Source organism: Protopterus annectens, chromosome 17.part0 (genome assembly GCF_019279795.1).
Source record: "Protopterus annectens isolate FY-2018-M chromosome 17.part0, PAN1.0, whole genome shotgun sequence".
NCBI lineage: Eukaryota > Metazoa > Chordata > Ceratodontiformes > Protopteridae > Protopterus > Protopterus annectens.
The window spans coordinates 51,078,846-51,093,289 of NC_056751.1; positions in this window are offsets into that span (position 1 = coordinate 51,078,846).

Consider the following 14,444-nt stretch of genomic DNA (forward strand, 5'->3'; position numbering starts at 1 on the left):
CAAAGAAGTATGATTGCGTAACTATACTTTATATATATAAGTAGATGAGTTTGGCGATTGTGTGTCTGGTTTCCAGCACTATAGTGTTTAGTTGACTACATTTGGTCAGCTAAGCAGATAGTCAACAGGTGTGCAAGATCACACATTTCCCAGGGTTACAGAATACACTCTTATCCTGATTTTGTGTGATCTTGGAGTTAGTATGTATAATTAGCAAGGTGTGTGTGTGTGTGTGTGTGTGTGTGTGTGTGTGTGTGTGTGTGTGTGTGTGTGTGTGTGCATGTGTGCATGTGTGCATGTGTGTGTTATATAGATATAGCTATAAATATATAGTACACACTGTACTCAGACAGAAGAAAACTGCATGCCTATGCACAACAGTCAACTAAATGGGATTCCTAAAAGCTAAGGAACACCAAAGTGCTTCATTCACAAAAGCCACAAAACACTGTGCCTGGGAACCATGGCACAAGTGCATGTTCATATAATAAACCTGTAGTGTAACAGAACAAAAGGCAGTTTCTATACAGCCTGCTTCATACAGCAGAATACAATACATGTTGCAGTAACTGAAATATGAATTCAGTGATCTGAGTTTAAATCTCAGGAGAACCTACCCTCTTTTTTATTCAGTGTTAGTAGCACAACAGGTAGCTCTCTTGCCTTTAGTGCAGAGGGCAGTGTGTTCAATTCCCACACTAGGTAGCTCAACTGCTGGCAGTGCAGTACAGTGTAATGGGGATGCTGCATTCCTGAGTGTGTTATCCTGTGGATGAGATGTTAAACTGAGGTCCCATTTGCTTGAGTTGGTGGTAGATCACATGTATGTAAAAGAGCCTAATGCACCTATGGAAAAGAGTAGGGAAAGGTTCTTGATGCCCTGTCCAATTCAAATGTCCTCTGATAGAAAAAATACCACCTCAGGTCTCCCCTAAAAAGAGCCCACTAGCCTAGTGAGGCTAATCTGATTAATAAAGGATAAATAAATAGATAAAACCCTGTCTAACAGGCAGATATGACCTCAGACAAATACAGTGCCAAAACTATTGTAGTTGCAGTGAATATTAAGCAACAGACTTCAGTGTAGTCAGTGAACAAGGTACATGGAAATGGCAGCAGGACACCATGTCAACATTAGTAGGAGTAAATAGAATGAGAAATAGAAAGGTCAGTACACTCAACCCATTCACTACTTCACAAAACTACAGAGAGAAGCAGAGAGGTAGAAAATAAATTGCTGGCCACACATCTAGAATCTAGACAAAATGAATGTCCATCTCTACCAACAATCTGCTGAAATTCAGTGTACTGTTACAACTACCTTTTATAGCCCGTCCACACATGACATAACCTTGCTAAAATGTTGGGCTTGTTTATTAAACAAGAATCCCTTTTCTAAGTGTATGCATGTCCTTTTTGAAAGCTACAGTTAGACAGACCAGTACCAAGGAAGTTGTTGCCATGTTTCAGGTTCTTTGAATACATCTGCAATTTAAGTTAATATCACTGTCTGTTCTGGTACATGCAGTGAGAGCTACATTCTGACAACAAGCTAAGTAACACTGTAAACCCCATAGTTGTGTAATCAAAGTTAGAAATCATACAGCTAATTACTATGTCTCACATTGCTGGAATAAAACTGCCATATCTTGCTAGGATTATCTGTGATGTGAGCCTAGACAGTTCTTAGCTTCTAAACTCTGATTAAAGGCTTTCTTATAGTGCTTACACTGATGGTATCAAGTCTTCAAGGGAACATTGCTACCAGGTTTCTAGGTAGCACATTTTAAAGTACTTATGAATTTGAGGAATGTGGTGACAAAAGAATTGAAGATATCATGCTCTAATGTATTCTCTGTTTTACATATCTTGCCGACATTAAATTTTACGCTATGCCAGACTTCTGTTACACAACACTTGTAGGAAAAATATATTTTTTCTAACATAATAAAGTAAAGTAGAATGTCAGTTTTACTTATTTGAACTGAAATCTAAGACATTGAAAAGATTTTATATACAGCATGAGCTGTTTAATTTTAATTTTATTTTTTGATAACTTTGAGCACACTTTTTCAGCTATGACCCAGGACAAAATAATAGTACATAAAGTAAAGTAAATGTCAGATAATAGCAAAAAAAAAAAAAACAAAAACAAAACAAAATAAGTAATGCAATGCACCAGTAACTGCATAGTGAACAACTTAAGACAAATACCAAAATGATCTGTACATCTGGAGTAGACTTAACTACTTCTGTAAGACTAAGTTATAGCAGGTTCAGGAACCTGTGGTGTGATTTTTAAAGCATTCCTGAATTATATCTAGTAAATGAGGAGTTTCAGGTATTCTGATCAAATACAGAGAAGGCCTTGTCACCACTGTCTTACTTAGTGAAAGGATTGACCAGATTTTGAACAAAGAATGTGATTCACCACAAAAAGTTGACTGATTTAGCTTGTGACAGACAGATGCTTAGTAGCTTATAAATTGTTGAACGTAAATTGCAAGTAGCAGATAGGTGAACAGGAAGAATACTGCTCCGTGCTGGGATGGAACAGTTATGTACAAAGCATGGTGCCAGGCGGAGGGGCCCACAGTGCTTGTTAAGTGTGACAGAGGGTAGCACTGACCACTGAGGAGCAGGCTGCAATGGAAAGACCATATTTGATATGTGAAATAAATTGTGTCCTTAATGGAGTGAACAAAGCTACTGGAGGGAGAAGCTAAGAGGTGCAGAAAGGTACCTTTAACTGTGGTAGAAAGCTTAATTACATCATATGCAAATGACGAAAATAAATAAAACAAAAATATATCATACTCAATCCAACCATATACACTGTAAACCAAGAGGGTTTAATATCTGCTTTAATGGAGACTTGCCAAACTTGGCTGTGGTTCCAAAAGCATTTATCTGGGGGTTTTAATACTGATGTGAAAGCCACTTCTGGTGAAGCAAATATTGTAAAAAAAAAAAGATTGTAGGTCAGAAATGGTCTCACTGACAGTGGAATGGTTGAGAGGTTATCTCCAAGAATAACGAGCTCATTAACATAAAGGAAATTAAGAAATGGGGCAAACGTGTAGGTCCTATGACTGAACAATGATGTATACCCGTGAGACTCGGTGAAGGAAAGGATAGTTTTTTGGCAACTACTATTCTGATGGGTTTGCTGGACAGCTGGTTACAGAGAGGTGTGGACAAATTTGTATTTGGCAGGCCTGATTATTAGTAGAGGGTGCAAGACAAATTCATACACTATTTATAGATCTATGAATATGATTTCAGGTACCACATTTGATCTGCCCACTTGTAAATATATGTTGTTATATAAGCTGCAGGTTTTATCTTGTCATCATGCACACCAAAGGCTACCTAGTAACTGAGGATGTCAGAGTTAGAAACATCAGGATTCCACAGCATTTTAGTCAAACAGGTAACTTTTATGAAATTCTTCAATATGGCATGAGAGGTAAGTGACAAACTGTCATGTGACAATGTGATGTGAGGATTTGACTAAGTAGGTGTGTTTTCTTTTTTTTTCCATTTTACTGACTGGGATAAACCACTGATCACAGAAGCCCAATTACAGATTCAGATAGTATTGGACCAGTATAGCAAACATCTGCATATATAACTGAGGAAAAATTTTACAGAAAGTTACAATAACAGTACCAGATAGTGTAACACCAGATGAGACATATGCAATCTAGCAGACCTCTATATACATACAGTTACAATACTTATTTACAGCAGGTAAGTGCTGAGATTGTGAAATACTAACAATGTAAAAATAGATATATTAGGAGGATGATTATAGTGCGAGGTAGTCCAAGTAGCACAGTTCCAAACCAAACTCTGTATAGAGTTGAAGGAGGCTTGTAGAAGCCTAAGAAGGATTTAAGAATAAAACAGAAGGAAGTAAGCAGTGACAAAGAGCACCGAATTGTAAAGGAGACAGACTGTAGCTATTACTAAGTTATACCACAGAGTAAAACAGTGATAGTGGTATAGAGCAAAGATAATGGCTAATTCATGAAAGAAGATGTTATAGTGACACAGAGAGGAGAATTGAAGAACTCAGGTACCTGTCTACAAAAGACATGTTCTAATGTAATCAGTAGAGAGAGCTGTAAAGTAGTAAGAGGCTGATCCTAGCTTCTGACATGGGTTTGGTGGTTAAGTCATATGGCTGATGTTATTGCATTTGCAGTTGTACTGGCTTGTAAGATATTGTTGAAGTTCAGGCCTGAATGCAGAACAGTTTGAGGTGTCAGTGAATGTATCTGCAGAGATTTCCATAGTTTTGGAGCAAGCAATGAATTTGGAGAGAAGGTCCTGATGAGGCAATAAGTTTCATGGCCATAGGGTGTGTCTTGGTGGAAGAGTTTAAAGTGAAGAGAAGAGAGCCGAGCAGTAATTGGTTCTGGCTTGAATTGACAGTTTGCTTTGGCCAATGTGAGGCAGTGATGTTCATTTTGAGTAGAATGGCAGATTTTGTTACCTAGGGTTTGAGTTGTATTTTTATTTGATGGGGCAGCAAATCGAGGTAGGCCATATTAAAGTCAAGCAAGTAAGATACCTTTGCCAGTGGCTGATCTGGCAGAAGCTGATTGTGAGATATTTAGTGCCAAGGAACACAGATAGTTTGTTTTTCTTCTGGATTTTTGGATGCGCTCCTGTAAGCTGAGAAATTGATCTAGCCAAATCCCTTGATACTCAGAAGAAGGTGTTGTCTCTGTACATTGTTGTGAATGTCTGTAAAACTGAATGGAAAGGGCTTTTGCAAGTCTGTTCTCAGTGCAAAAAACATAGAGTTATTCTGTGGGGTTGTGGAGTAATTTTTTAAAGAGAAGAAGTTGTCAAGTAGCAGCAAGTCTATTTGAAGTTAAATTTGTATGATCTGGTATAATAAGAGTTGAAGCTGGGAGGGACTGATCCTTATGTCTGCATTTTCAGAGACAGAGGTGCCAATTTTAACACCAATTGTGAAGAAGTCTTTGAACCAGTTAATGGCACCAGTACTGATACCAACGTCTAGAAGGTGGGTTAATAAGACTGAGTGATCAGCCATATCAGAGGCACACGTTAGATCTATGAAGTCTGCTTCAGACAGGTTTCCTGTATCCATGTTAGTGTGTATGTCATCAATTAGAGTCCAGAGAGCTGTTAATATTTTCCTTCCTGTCCAGCGCTTTTTGTTGAAGAACACATGGTGATTTTGCAGGTATGTGGAGAGTTGGTTGCAGATCATTTTTCTAAGATTTTGCCCAGACTAGGAAGAAAGGAGACAAGACAGAAATGGCTGGTTGAGGTAGGCTTCAGTTCTTTTGTAACAGATTTTACAAAGACTGCTTTCCAAATTAAGGGCATAATGCTGGTGGTGAGATTAGGATTATAAATGTGTTTTAGTGGTGTTAGTATATAATCTGTGCAGTGGTTAATAAACCAGGGGCAAAGATTGTCAGGGTCAGTTCTGGAGTCAAGAAGGATGTTTTTTCAAGTAAAGGTGTAATGTCTTTAGCTGTAATTTTTGTGAAGTAGAATGGGAGAATGTGCTCAGGGGGTCAGAATTTGTGAGTATGTCAGATGGAGGAATGTGGCCAACTGGAGAGTTTGATAAAAAGTCAGATGGACTTCGATTATCATTTGAGACAGAAATATGTCCTAATGAGATCTTCCATATGGTTATTAACTTACAGAATTCTTTGAGGGAGTGTCTTAGAGAGGTTTGCTTTGAATTGAGATAGGTGGCCTTATGTTTATTGATCCCTTGTTTGGTGATATTCTTCAATGATGTGTAATGGTTTCTTTTGTTAATGGGGAGGTGTGACTTCCAAATCTTCCAAGCTTTAGCTTGCACTTGGAACAGTTTCCAGTTCTTTGTTAAGATGCTTATATTTGTTGTGCTCAAATAGTCTTGTAGATGTGAGGAAGTCTTTGCTTTGAACTTACAGTAGCAGTTGTGTGAGTTGTGCAGTAGCAGTAGCAGTGCTTACATCTGCCTTGGCCAGTATCGTAGACCAGTGAATTTTGGATAGGTGGCAATGTAGTCTCAGCATTTTATGTTTTGTTTCATGTCTGAAAGATATTGGTTTGGGGTGTATTTCATTTTTAGAATTTGAATTTGGAAAGTAATATGGTCACTCAATGTGGGGGGTGAGTTGCAATAGAACATACATTGTTGGGGTTGGATGTTATTATATAGTTCAGATAAGAGTGTTTTTAAGTTTGTTATGGTAGAGTTGAGAAGGAGCTTTAACAGTCTTAGTACAGTAAAAAAATCAGAAATGTGATTTCTAGTAGGTCCAAGAATATCAAGACTGAAGTCACCTATGAAAATAATATGTTTATTTGGAAGGGTGAAGTTTGGAATGGTAAGCATAAGAGCCCTGAATTTTGCCAGAAATGTTAGAGGAAGAAGGTAGGCAACTGCTATGTTCTCTGGAAGTCCAGTATTCCCACTATAGCTTGCCGAGTATCCTAGAGGCTGACCCTCAATGGTACTAAGTGAACAATGGTCATGTTAAAATGACCCTTAACAATTTGTAACTTAGTAGAGAAGCCCTAAGTGTGTCCTCAGGTTGGCATAATACTGTCACAAACTTGTTATAAAGTTCACTGAGGTATGTAGGATTATTTAAAGCACAAACAAGTCACTGACTACTAGCATATTTTGGAGATTACAATGACACAATTTCTGCCTTATGAGTTTCTAATCTGACTTGGTCCAGTTTTTACCATATATTTGCAGTTATTAAGGGCTCTTCTTTTAGCCATATTATATGTTTGATTTACTACAGCCATTTCAAGTTCCATATAATGTGATGGGTATATGACATGCTGGTCTGATGAGCGCTTTGCTTCTTGAGATATAGGTGCAGCTTTTACATGTGTGTTCTTCAGAACCTGTACATATAGAAGATTAGGTGCAAGTGGGTTTCTGTCCACAATGTGGGTCTGCTGCTGGCAGTTAGTTCTCAATACTCTGGGTATACTTAAACATCCCAAAGAGAGTGAAAGTCTACACTTAAATCTCCCAAAGATACTGAATATCTCATCAATAAGGACTGCATTTTCTGTGGGCATGAGGCAGTTCTTGCATTGCTTGAGACAAAGTCTGAATATAGTACTTCTATAACTTGTATATGCAAAACCCGCCATGTTTAAAAATAATGATAAAAGAAATGTGTACTTCTAGCAAAAAAAAAAAAAAAACAGTTTTACTTGTGACAATAGGCCTTTGATTCCCATGCACTGGCCCAGCAATCAAGGAGCCTCAATCCTCACCACTAACACTAGTGAGGGGCGTCCATATAGGGAAAGGATAATAAATACACACACAGTAAAGTACAATTTCCCTTAAGAGCACACAGAAATCACAGTCAGTCTGGGGCTGGTTTCTCCCTTTCTCTCCAGGTCCCCAATAAGACTCCCCACTGGCATAGCTATATGGTCCAGATCTCAGCCTAGTGGGCAAGCGAAAACCTCCAGAATCCTTTCTGTCCAACCAGTGCTTCATATCCCTGCCCATGTAGGTGACACACACACACTTTGAGATAAGAGTTTATACAACCACACAGACACTCCTGGGGAAGGCTGGCACAGGTTCTCCAGCTGTGCCCTTTTTACCCAGACTATACGGTAGAAGTCACTGCCACCATCCAGCTAATATTTATCAGCCACTCAAATGCCCTTATGAAAGGGTGTCCAATTATACTGTGCAATATTATTATCCAAATGCTAAGTGCAATCTAACAGTCAAGACTTATTTGGAGTGACTTGGTACAGTATCACTATATACATGAATGTACTCTTAGAGATTAAATTATCTCTACACAAAACAGCCACAGTTGAAAGGTTAAAAAATATTTAATAATAAATAGTAAAAACACAATGCAATACTTCTTACTAAACACTGCTAGTTAAGAGTTCAGAGTCATCATTTCGATTAGATCATTTCTTTCTGGTTCCAAGGCTAACAGACTCTCAGATGTTAATAGCCCTTTTAACCTTGTAGCTGGTCAGGAAACTAGAACAATAAAATAAATTATACTTGCAAATTCTAGCCATTAATTCTGACCTCAAAACAATAGGCAGAATGCCTTTATCTAAACATCTCGGCTCCGAGTTTTGACATCAAATAATTGATTTATCAGCTTTATTACAGCAGAATGCACTGTTGTTACATTCTTACCGTTCCACATTTAACACTATTTTTTTCCCATTTAAGAGAACAAGCCTGTGGCTTATATTAATATTTACAAATGACAGACTTATCTACAAAATTCTATCTGGCTAGGCTGGAAGCCTTCGCCTATCTTCACCCCCCCCCCTCCCGGGGAACTCAAGCTAGTTTTTCAAGTAGCCCTTGAGAAACGTTGCTTGAGAGGGTTAGGTCTATCTGAGCATACCTTACCCCATTCCCTGTCTTGAGAGCCCATCTGCGCTGGCATTGCTAATCCCACTGTGGTGCTGCACTGGCATATCATATGCTTGCAACCTTAGGCTCAATAATCTTAGCAACTTGGAATTTTGATGGCTGGCTCTGTGTAACCATGTTAGGGGGCTGTGATCTGTCACTACAGTGAATTTTCTTCCATACAGATAAGGCTGACATTTCTGCAGTGCCCACACTATGGCTAGACATTCCTTTTCTACAGCATAGCATTCCTCCCTGGGTGGGAGCCTACGACTGAGATAAATGCACTGGGTGCTCTTCTCCCTCTGAAGAAATCTGGCTAAGTACAGCCCCTACCTCATGGTTCAAAGCATCCTCCTGCACAACAAATTCTTTGCTGTAATTTCTACTGGCTAACACAGGGAGTCCTCCCAAAGCTTCCTTAAACTCCTGGAATCTCTGTTCACATGATGAAGTCCATACTACCTTATCTGTGTTTTTTTCCTTCTCTGGTCTGTGAGGGGAGCAGCTATAACTGGGGACGTACTTTCTGTAGTACCCTGCTGTCCCTAAGAATGCCCTCACCTGCTTTATAGTAATAGGTGCAGGCCATGCCTGAATGGCTTCTACTTTGGCAGATTCTGACCTGATCTTACCACTCCCCACTCTATGTCTCAGGTAGAAGACCTCTGCCATACCCACCTGACATTTGCTGGGCTTAATATTCAACCCTGCCCTCTGTAGTCTGCCCAGCACCTCCCTGATATGCCGAAGGTGCTCTTGCCAGGAATGGCTGTAGATGGCAATATCATCTAGGTAAGCAAGGTCAAACCCTCCTGCTCCTGCTAGGATATCATCTACCAGCCTCTGGAAAGTCACTGGGGCATTTTTCATCCCAAAGGGCATCTTTGTAAACTCATACAAGCCAAAAGGAGTCACAAAGGCTGACTTCTCATTAGCACTTGGAGTCAAGGACACCTGCCAGTAACCTTTGACAAGATCAATGGTTGTAAGATACTTAGGCCCACTGAGCTGCTCTAGGGCCTCATCTGTCCTAGGTATAGGGTAAGCATCTGACTCTGTGTGACTACATGAAATTAAATAGTCACACAGAGTCAGATGCTTAACCAGCTGCTCTAGGGCCTCATCTGTCCTAGGCATAGGGTAAGCATATGACTTTGTGTGACTATTTAATTTCCTGTAGTCCACACAGAACCTGATGCTGCCATCCTTCTTTGGCACCAGCACCACTGGGGAGGCCCAGGGATTGTTGGACTCTTGAATCACCCCTAGTTCCAACATCTCCTATATCTCATCCCTCAGAGTCTGTTTGCCTCTCTCAAGCACCCTATAAGGGGCCCGACTAATAGGCCTTTGGGGTCCTACATCCACCTGATGCTGCACCAGGTGGGTGCACCCTGGTTTCCTAGTGAATATGTCCCCAAACCCCTATAACACTGCTCGGATTTCTTGAACTTGTGTAGGAGATAGCTGCTGGGACATTGCTACCCCTTCCACTGAGGTCTCAGTCCAAGCCTCACTGAGGAGATCAGTCACCAGATCTCCCTCAGACCCCTCCTGCAATCCACTGCAAATGCTCATCATAAGGGCCTCCCTATCATGGTAAGATTTTATCATGTTAACATAGTACAATTTGGGCCCCTGCCCCCGGCCTAGCAGTTCCACCATGTAGTTAACATCACTTACCTTCCTTACCACCTTGTAGGGTCTCTCCCAAGTTGCTTGCAGCTTGTTGTGTCTGACAGGAATGAGAACCATTACCTGCTGCCCCATACCATACTCTCTAGCTTGAGCTTTCCTGTCAAACCACACCTTTTTCTGTTGTTGGGCTTCTGCCAGGTTCTCCTGGGCCAAGTCCATGAGTTCCCTGAGCCTTGTCCTGAGGTTTAGGACATATGCCACAACAGGCTCCTTGTGAGGTTCACACTCACCTTCCCACTCATCTCAAATTAAATCTACAGGTCCCCTCACCCTGTGTCCATAGAGCAACTGAAAGGGCAAAAATCCTGTGGATTCCTGAGGAACCTCTCTGTAAGCAAACAACAGATGGGGCAAATATTTGTCCCACTCCCTCTTAAACTGGTCTGCAAATGCCCGTAGCATGGACTTGATGGTAGAGTTTAACCTCTCAACAAGACCATTTGTCTGGGGATGGTAGGGAGTGGTCTTCATGTGTTTCACCCCACAGTACTTCCACAGACAAGACAGCAAGTCTGACATGAAATTGGCACCTCTGTCAGTCAGTAGTTCTATTGGGAAACCTACCCTGCTGAAAATCTCTAACAAAGCATTTGCACCTTTTCTGCCTCAATGGAGGACAGAACCACTGCCTCAGGGTCTTGTGTAGCATAATCCACTACCACTAGGATATACTTTTTCTCAGTGGAACTTGGGGTACTCAGAGGCCCCACAATATCTATAGCTACCCTTTGAAATAGCTCCTCAATCACAGGCAAAGGCATCAAAGGAGCTCTCACATTGTCTCCTGCCTTGTTTACCTTTTGGCACTGCTCACAGGCCCTCCAGTACTCTGTTACATATCTGGAAATTTCAGGCCAATAGAGGATCCAAATAATACGTCTCTTTTTATGTTTTATGCCCATATGATCCCCAGAGGGAATATCATGGGCTATGGCTAGAAGCACCAGATGGTAGGCTCTAGGCACTACCAACTGCTGTATTCACTCATCTTCTAGCCCTCCCTCAGGGGTCCACTCTCTATACAGTAACCCACTGTCCCAGTATACAGAGTCCCCCTTCCCTTGAGAATCAGGTGCCCCTCTAGCTGCCTGCCTCAGGTGTTGTAATGTAAGGTCTGAGAGCTGAGTCTGTCTCAACTCTCTCTTTGTAAACATTCCCAGCTCCCCTTTCACAGGAGCTCACCTTCAGTCTCACTGCTACAAAGTAGCTCCCTTCCTGAAGTATCCACCTCACCAGTCCTGGCTGCAAGTATGCGGTCTGTGTGGGTCTCCCCCAGGCTACAAGACCCACATGCTTGTCTCAAAGCCTGACTGCGTGTAACTGCATAAACACATGGTACTGCCTCATCAAAATCTTTCCCTATCAGGCTATCTGCAGGATGGTAGTTTGGTACCCCTGTTGTCTCAAGACAACCTACTATTGGCATTTTGTCTTTCTCACTTACTGGCTTTCTCACCTCTTGTTCCGTATCTTGCCTCCATGGACATCTGTATGTAACATGGCCCCACTGGTTGCATTCAAAACATTTAGCCCTAGGTCCTGGACATGTACCTAGACTAGTGGCTTCCCCTGCTACTAGCAGATTCTGTTGGGGCAGTCTGTGCTGCCCACCATGGGTTCCTTTAGACCCATGAGCAGTACTGGGGGTCCCTTTCCTGTGGGGGATGCCCTGCTTGCTAGGTATAGGTCTCCCTTCTTCCCCAACTCATCTGAAGTAGCACATTATCTATCAGCTATCCAGATCCTCAAGTCCTCAGGCAAAGTGCTAAGGGCTTGTCCCCTCACCAAAAGGTCAGCCAGCTCTTCAAAAGTGGTGACCTAACATCCACTCACCCACCTATGAAAATAAGTGCTCAGTTCAGCAACATATTCACATACAGTTTCATCTGCCTTGAGCTATGCTCACAAAACATTTTCCTATACGTTTCAGGTGTTAGCTTAAAACATTCTAACAAGTAATTTTTTTATAGCAGTATAATCAAAATATTCACAATCAGCAAGTTTAGACAACACAGTTACAGCTTTACCATGGAGTAAGGGGGTCAGGATCCCCAGAGCCTTTGGTCAACATCATACTGTTTGCATACCCTCTCAAACATATGAATGAAACTAACAAAATGATCCCCCTCTTTAAACTGCAGGAGAAATTTACTGACCTTTTGTGCTTCTGGGGTCCAGTTACTCCCTTCCCCATTACCTTCATGACTCTGGTGAAAAGTCAGCATCTCCTTCTCATGCTGACTTTGCTTCTCCTTTTCCTCAGCTTCCAGGCATAGCAGTTTCTCATTCTCCTCAGCCTGCAGACGTCTCAGTCTCTCAGCTGCTTCTATTTCCAAATGCCTGGCCTCCAACTCAAGTCTCTGTAACTTCAGATGGATTTTTAAGTCCTCTGCAGAAAGGTTGAGCTGTCCATTCTCTGAGGGTGGTATATCTTCACTGCCAGTCTGATTGTCCTCATGGTTGCTGTTTTCTGACGCAGCTGTGAACAAAGCTGCAATCATGTCTGCCTTAGTCAGGTTTCCATGCACCAGTCCCCTAGCCTGGCACAACTCAGCCAGCTGGCTCCTTGTCAGCTTTCCGTACTCCTTTGCTGATGTGCTGCCTGCTCTCCCTGACTAACTAAGCTAACAAAAGAAATAAAACAATTGTGACCTGAACTCTGAGTATTCACTACGTGGCTGATTTAGAGTACAAAACACCTTCAATGATCACTGTACACAAGCTAGAGGAATTCATTCTACCCACACCATTACAAGCCAGTTAGTATTTGCCAACCAATTAATACATGGTGTGGCTATCCCAACACTGCCAATTAATGTGATGCCTGTACACTGGCCCAGCAAACAAAGAGCCTCAATCCTCACCACTAACACCAGTGAGGGCTGTCCATATAGGAGAAAGGATAATAAATACACACACAGTAAAGTGCAATTTCCCTTAAGAGCATACAGAGATCACAGTAAGTCTGAGGCTGGTTTCTCCCTCTCTCTCCAGATACCCAATAAGACTCCCCACTGGCATAGCTATAGGGTTAAGATCTCAACTGAGTGGTCAAGCCAAAACCTCCAACACCCTCTCTGTCCAAGCAGTGCTTCACATCTCTGCCCAATTAGCTGACACACACACACACACACACACACACACACACACACACACACACACACACACACACACACACACAGACACTCCTGGGGAAGGCTGGCAGAGGTTCTCCAGCTATACCTCCTTCTGCCCAGACAATATGGTAGTACCACCTGCCACCAACCACCCTTATCAGCTACTATAAAGGCCCTTACCAAAGGGTGTCCAATTATATTGTGCAATGTTACTATTATCCAAATGGTAAGTGTGACCAAACTAAGGCTATTTTAGGAGTGGCTTGTACAGTGTTACCAAATGCATGCAAGTAATCTAAGAGCTTAAATATATCTTAAACAAAACCAGCCACAGTTAAAATGTTTAAATATATTCAATAATAAATAATAAAAGCACAAGACAATACTTATTAACTCAACACAGTGACAGCAGAGTTCATAATTCACAGGAAATATTTTAAAACAACATTGCAGGACAGTCCCTCATGAATATAGAAAACATCTAGACTAATCTTACTATCTCCTATCTATCCCTAACAGAAATTAAGTTCTAAATAACTTACTTACAGAGCAAGGCAAAGTGCTGGTGAGATGATGTGTTCAAGTTCAGAAAAAAAAACAAGATGCACTCTTTTTCTCTCTGAGATAGTTTTTAAATTGATAATACACATTACTGCTGAATCCTTTCAGATTATATCATTCTTGTCATGCCTGCTTAAGTTTCCCAGGCTAGGAGGAACTTAAAATTTAACATGTTTATGTTAAGAATATTTATCTCTCAGAAGCTGATAATTCTCTCTTTGAAGCTTGCCTGAAGCTGGATGTCATAAAACAATTACCTTGGAAACCTGTAATCACCTATTTTCCAGACAATAGAAAGAAGCTCCAGCTGCAGACATTCTGTCTCCTAGCTGAGATAACACAGTCGTAAAATTCTTTACTTATTTTCTCAGAGTTTGCAAGTTAACTATGTATGCCCCAATTTCTACCATGAAAACATACATTTGCATTGGCATATAGTTTATATACATTTCTGCTGTTTTCCAGCAGGGTACACTGTGGTTACAATCTTGAAACTCAGTACAGAACATATAGTTTAATCATAACATATAGTTTTCTTACATTTGTAAAACAAGCCTACAAATCCTATTAATATTTACAAATGACATAGAATTATTTACAAAATTCTGTCTAGCTTGGCTGACAGCCTTCACATCCTGTATAAGCAT